This window comes from Salarias fasciatus (genome assembly GCF_902148845.1).
Source record: "Salarias fasciatus chromosome 7 unlocalized genomic scaffold, fSalaFa1.1 super_scaffold_4, whole genome shotgun sequence".
NCBI lineage: Eukaryota > Metazoa > Chordata > Actinopteri > Blenniiformes > Blenniidae > Salarias > Salarias fasciatus.
The window spans coordinates 15,525,795-15,532,377 of NW_021941229.1; the positions used below are offsets into that span (position 1 = coordinate 15,525,795).

The following is a 6,583-nucleotide window of genomic DNA, read 5'->3' on the forward strand; positions in this document are numbered from 1 at the left end:
CGCTGTGCGTGACTCTGGTCTTCACATTTCCCCTCCTTTGACACTGAATCTGTCAACAAGTGCATCTTAAGTGAACGACGGCTTTTAAACACGGAGACATGTGGCACGTTGATTTTGGTTGTCTCTCTTTGCTAGTCGGATTCGTACGATCCCGCAACAGTCAAGCACACATTAAATATTTCAAGTACAGTGTCGCTGTGCGATAAAGGCAGCCCCCGTCCCGAGATGAGGAGGCCTGGGTTTCTCTGTAACTACACCCAGAGTCAGCCTCGGGACAGGGGGAGTGCTGTGCCGTTATCTTCATCAGGAAACAGAATCAAATTTAGGACATTCACAGACATAAACATAGTTTAAAAAAAAAAAAAAAAAAAAAAAAAACTGGAGAGATTTTATGGTACAGCCCAACAAAACCACAGGATCATTAGCAGCTTCTGACTTCTCTGTAAAACGTCAGAACAAAACTGGCCTGAAGGGACAGCACACACAAAAATAACTGTGCATCTGACCTTACTTCTATCAAACATCCGACACATATAGAAAGAGTGCAAGGGGGGGAGCAGAGAGGACCGTTGGTGCTGCGTCACACTGCCGCTAACCGCGTTAGATTAATATAAACCCTTACCTGCCTTCAAAAGGGCGCAGCAAAGGGCGAAAACAAACGTTCCTTTTTGCAACTAAGCTGCACGGGACTTCATATCCGAGGCAAGCAAAATACTCAAGACTACATCCCGGTTGTTAAATATGAATATGGTCCTGTTGAAAATCTTTGCTATGAAATACAGTTTTAAATTCTAGCTGTCAATACTCGACGAGTTGGTGAGACCAAGTTAGTTCAATCCTCAGTGACAGTGGCAGGACCGAAGTGGCTTTTTTTTTAATCATGGTGAAAAAGGTGAAAAGAACAGCTGGCAGTGCCGCTCTAACTAACACAGCAGTTTCTATTTGATTGATACTATCGGGGTATAATGCCTGCAGGGAGCCGTCATCCATGTAGGGAGAAAAAAAAAAAAAAAAAAAAGAGGAGAAGGAAGGCAAGACAATTGTGTCTGCAGTGTATATATGTGTGACCCACAAGGAGAGAGAAGGTGGGGGTTTAGTATTTCAGCTTCTTGGGAATCTCCAGGGAAAGACATCCCGACCGAAGTGCCCGTAAGAAGCCGTGCGCTGGTAGATCGGCTTCTTCAAGTCAAGGTCCCTGAAACAGAACACAAATCGCAAATCAACAGCCTGGAGCGTGTGGAAGTGAAAAGGAACTGCAAGTCACAGCACACCTCACAATAACCCCCGGGCGGAGGTCGCCAGTTTTTCCCAACGATGTCCAGCAGCTCCCGCTCGCTCCTCTGGGAAGTCCCATAGTGGAAGATGGACACGGAGAGAGGATGGGCCACTCCGATGGCGTAGGACACCTGGGGCAAGAGTCAAGGATTACAAACATGACGACTGCCAAAACAATGAGCAGCTTAAAAACTACAAAACAAAAATTTACACTATATGGTCCTCAGTGAAAAGAAATGAGGGAAAATGCCTGCAGATTATTCACAGTACAATCACTGCACTGGTAACAAGTCGGTTTACCAACAGGAAAACTGCTCTAACAAACCAGGGAGAACATGATAAGCTGCAGTGTGAAAGTCTTGGTGTCAGCTGACCTCCGTCGCTGCTCCTCTGCGAACCTGTGACAGCCGCCTTTAAGTCCACAAGTGGCCGAGCCGCCGATATTCACGTCAACAAGTTTTCAAACTCTGTAACACTTTGTTATGCTTCACACTCACCTGGACCAGGACACGCTTGCAAAAGCCCCGGCTTTTACAAGAGTTTGGCCACCCAGCGGGCGGCGTAGGCAGCAGAACGGTCTACCTTTGTGTAGTCCTTCCCAGAGAAAGCTCCACCGCCGTGGGCTCCCCAACCTCCATAAGTATCTACAATGATCTTACGCCCGGTCAGACCTGCATCGCCCTGGGAAAACACAACGCAGGCGCTTCACTTGGCTGAAGCATGTAGACGGGGTGGGGGTCACGTCCTTAAAAATGCACCTGTGGTCCTCCGATTGACAAAGCGGCCACTGGGCTGCAGGTGGTAAATGGTGTCGTCGTCAATGGTACCCGCCGGGAACCACGGCTTTCACCACCTGCTCCTTCAGGCAGTGTGCGCATCTCGTCCAAGCTTACACGCGCATCGTCGTGCTGAACGGGATCACAATGGTGTGGACGCGCAGCGGCACCATGGCTCCTCGGTCCTGCCTGTACTGAACAGTCACCTGGGGGCAGAGCAGACAGAGAGGAGACTGAGTGGAAGACATATTGGTTAATATTTGCATTACATTCAAGAAAGAGTAGCTTTAACGACTTCAATTAGCGCCCTAAACATTTTTCCGTCTCACCTGGTTTTGGAATCGGGCCTCAGCACGGCAGTGCTCCATTTCGGCGTAGCTCGGCCATCTTGGCATTGAGTTTGTGAGCAAGGATGATGGGAGGGGCAATGCACTCCTCAGTCTCATCAGTGGCGTAACCGAACATCAGACCCCTGTCAAGTCACATTCATCACCAGATAAACCCAGAAGCTACGATCACAACATTTCTGGCCACGGATCTGCAGCTGCAGATCAAATATCAGCAGTGTCCGACCTGATCGCCGGCCCCCACGTCTTCTTCCTTACGGTCCAGATGAACACCCTGAGCGATGTCGGGGGACTGCTGCTCCAATGCTACCAGCACATTGCAGGTCCTTATAGTCAAAGCCTGCAACACACAGGTGAAGTCGAAGCAAAATGTTTAAAACTTCAGTGCAAAAACTTTCACAAACTCTTCCAAGGAAGCAAAGGTAAACTGAAATTTATGCTAAAAAGAAAGCTACTTATGCAAATTATTATGGTTATTTTGTAATAATTACTCTACAAACATATATAACAGGTATTACACGCATCTGCAATTCTAAATTAGGTACTATAACTGATGCAATTGATTCTGAAGCAACGAAATGAGTAAAACAACAACCCACAAAAGTTAGTCAGTGATATTTAGCACACTTTTTTTTTGAAAACAATATTGTAGGGTAGCAGCAGCCTCTCAAAAGTATTTAGCAACCTTCATTGGGGGGTAAAACCAATTCAGATAAATTAATTCAACTAGAACTGTTTGTGATTTTGGTCAAGACGTTACACTTTGAGTACCCTCGAACAGGCTGGAAAAACAAATTAAAAAAAAAAATCAATAAAACGTGTGTCATGTGAGTGCGACATGTGTGGGAAAGTGTTATCAGCCGGGAATCACAGTATTTGGCAAACTGTTAAAGCCCTGAAGGCACTCCCTCAGTCAGCTGAGGACATCCCATGGGAAAGCTGCTCGTCGGTCAACAACACCTCCACTTTGCTTCTGTTGCATCGTTGATTTCCATTCGATCACACCAAGGCTTTTTTCCTTTAGCAACTACATATCAACAGCTGGCCCCCGTTTCCTCCGATCGCTGCGCAGTAGTACAAAAACAAACAGCTCAAGGCCATCCTCACCTGAACTCACTCCTAACTCGAAACATTGCAGTACCTTTGGAGGAGTCGTCGTAGCCAATATGCTTGATTGTGTCCCTCACAATCTTCTGATAGTCAATGCTGGCTCTGGAGGTGATCTCCCCCGCCAGCAGGATCATCCCCGTCTTAGCAACCGTCTCTGCAGGCAAAGAATTGTGCAGCTCAGCATACGACCCACAGTGATCATGTTTAATTAAGCTGCTGACCATTGCCTTTGCTAGTGAGATAAGAGATTTGCATATCTCGATCAAAGCCCATGTAGTTGTTTTTATTCATTATTTTTTAATTATGTACATGTAGAGAAACAGAAAGTCATCCAAATGGATTATGAGGTAAAAACTCACCACATGCTACTTTGGCATCAGGGTCTTGGCTGAGATGTGCATCCAATACAGCATCACTGATCTGGTCACAAATCTTATCTGTAGAAAAACATCAAGTTTTTTTGTTTTTTTGTTTTTGTTTTTCCAGGAAACATGCAAACATGCAAACAAGCAACTGAAGAATTTTTTGAAATGCAGAGCTGATTGAGAAAGGTTAGTTTCAAGAAAAAGCTCCTACCTGTGTGTGTTTCACAATTTAATATTGATAACAACTGGTTTCCACACCACTGATTCCACAGTTTGGGTAACACAAACCAAAAACCCTGCAGTCGTTTTAGAGGTATATTGCTTTACCGGTGTAGCAGCATTCGTAAGATGTCTGAAGCAGCGCCCTATAGTTAGTGAATCTTTACTGTTTTGCAGGGCTTCTGCTTGTATTTCAGCCACACAGGTTGCGGATTTAGGTTTTTCAAACAGTGGTGGTCAATCGGCTTCTGTATTTCTCAGCATGATTTCCTTGTTAATGGTCAGGGACGGCCTTATGGCCCACAACCGCATGTAGCCCGCAGGCCATATAATGCCCGAGTCTAGGTTTACACCAATACTTCACTAGCAGCTCCTGCTGTAACTATATTTAGGAGTACTGGTAAGCCTATTATCTCTGGCAATAGAGCTGCCCCTACTGGCCTACTAAAAGGATACCACATTTTTAAATTCGGTGATTCTCCTGTAAATTTCAAAATACAAAAGAGTGAATTTGTAAAATCACTTAGCAGGTCATAGGGGCTGTGAGACAAAAAGAACAGTCGTTCTTGCTGTTCCTTCACGTGCAGACACAGTGAGTGTGAATCACAGTGTGTGACTGACAGACAGCAGCAGTCTGGTAACGTGATGTTCGCTCTGACAGCAACCTCTCTGCTTCCGGTAGACTATTAAGGGGAAACTTAAGGGAAAATGACAGCAAAGAAAAGGCTCATTTTTGAAAAGACATTTTCCCCATTTCAGTTCAGTTCACTTTCATGACTTGTATTTTTTTTTAATCAGACAAATGTGGATTTTTGCATGATTTTATTTTACTTGCACATCGTCGTAACATTTGTACCCAGAAATCCATCAAATTCCTCTCACAAATATATTAAAAAAAAAAAATCAACCTAACGTGTGATATTACATTTACACCACTCTCGAAACGAATCAACTTTAATTGTGATGTGTTATCTGTGAGGGACCTGGGTACTACTCGTTTACTGAACATTTACACCCCACTCCCTTTAATATCCCCACAATAAATATTAACCAAGAAGTTGTCTTCGGGGATGAATTTTTCCTTAAGATGTTCTTTTTTAAGTAATCAAAGCTTCAATAAGCTCCAACAACTGGAAACAATGCACATCTCTATCTTTTTTTTATTTTTAATAAACAGTAAATGTTGTCATTTTGATACATTATTTCTAGACACATGTAAACAATGTCCAGCTGTGTAGCTGCAACCTGGTCCAACATACTGATCACATGAGTTACAAATACAAAGTAACTGAACGCTCCTGTCTACACTCCCACAAACAGATCAAAGGTTTTCACGTGTTTAGCCTGATTTAAAGACACCATCTGGTTCGCACACGACAATTCAAATACAGAAATGACCAAATGAAGAGGTGAAACGCGCTTTTCCCTTAACATTTCCCTTAACAGACGACTTGGAAGCTAACTTCAGCACCTGTCGCTGTATAGTTTATCGTTTTATTGCCGTTATTCAGTCATTCAACTCCTTCCTAATCTCATCTTAGTTAGTTTTGTGCTGTCGTCTCAGTGGTGTTCTGCACGGCGGCTCTTCTGGGGATTTCAGCCGCATTTGGTGATTATTACCTGACGCTGGCGCGAAGTTTGACAGAGCAGCTGACAGCTGAGCTAACTCGGCCACATGACCTTGTTGAGAGGCTAGCGGGATGCTAAAGGCTAACCACTGACGAGCGCGAGGGTCTCCGCTGAAGACAGAATCAAACTCACCGGGGTGTCCCTCTCCCACCGACTCCGACGTGAAGAGGAAGCAGTCTTCGTCGCCGCGAGCGTTGTTATGGAAACCGTTCAGCTCTCCGTTCATTTTTAGCTCGTACAGTTGCGCGCACGCCGTTAGCTCGCGAGCTTAGCCGACCAGATGCCTGCTAACTACACAGCAGGGGGGAGCAGCAGGAGAGCGGAGGAGGAAGAGGAGGAGGACGAGGACGATCACAGCCCGCAACTTCAGTCTTCCGTTCAAAAAGCCACCGCCGAGACAGGTTCAGGACCAGCGGGTGAAGCCGGATCGACCAGACCGCTGTATTTATTTGTCTGTAGAACTTCTCCAGACCCTTCTGCGCGCCCCCGCAGCCAATGTTGTTGTTGAGCACAGACCACGTGGTGCTGGTGGGCGTGCGCTCCTGAAAGCCAGAGAAAATGTCCCCGAGGGGCAAAGACAAACAATGTTAACAGCTTTTACAAGTCGTAGTCTTCTTCGGAGTGGATTCTAACTTTGTTATGTTAGATGGGACGTTTGGAAACCTTTTGAAATATAGTAATGGACTATGATGACAGCGTGGATTGTGTCCATTTTATATTTAATAAAACCAGCATCCTTGACAACAACTCTAACATTACTTCTCAAACATCCCTGTACTTTAAACCAGGGATGTCAAGGGCCTTGGGCCAAAACCAGCCCAAAAGAGGCCCCAAAGCACTTTGATTCTTAATCACATTCACC

General features: G+C 45.1%; 1 pseudogene; it reads right to left on the reverse strand.

The window, feature by feature from the left end:
• Positions 1 to 1,093: 1,093 nt before the first annotated feature.
• Positions 1,094 to 6,224, reverse strand: LOC115382459 (S-adenosylmethionine synthase-like; annotated as a pseudogene).
• Between the last annotated feature and the right edge of the window lie 359 nt (positions 6,225 to 6,583).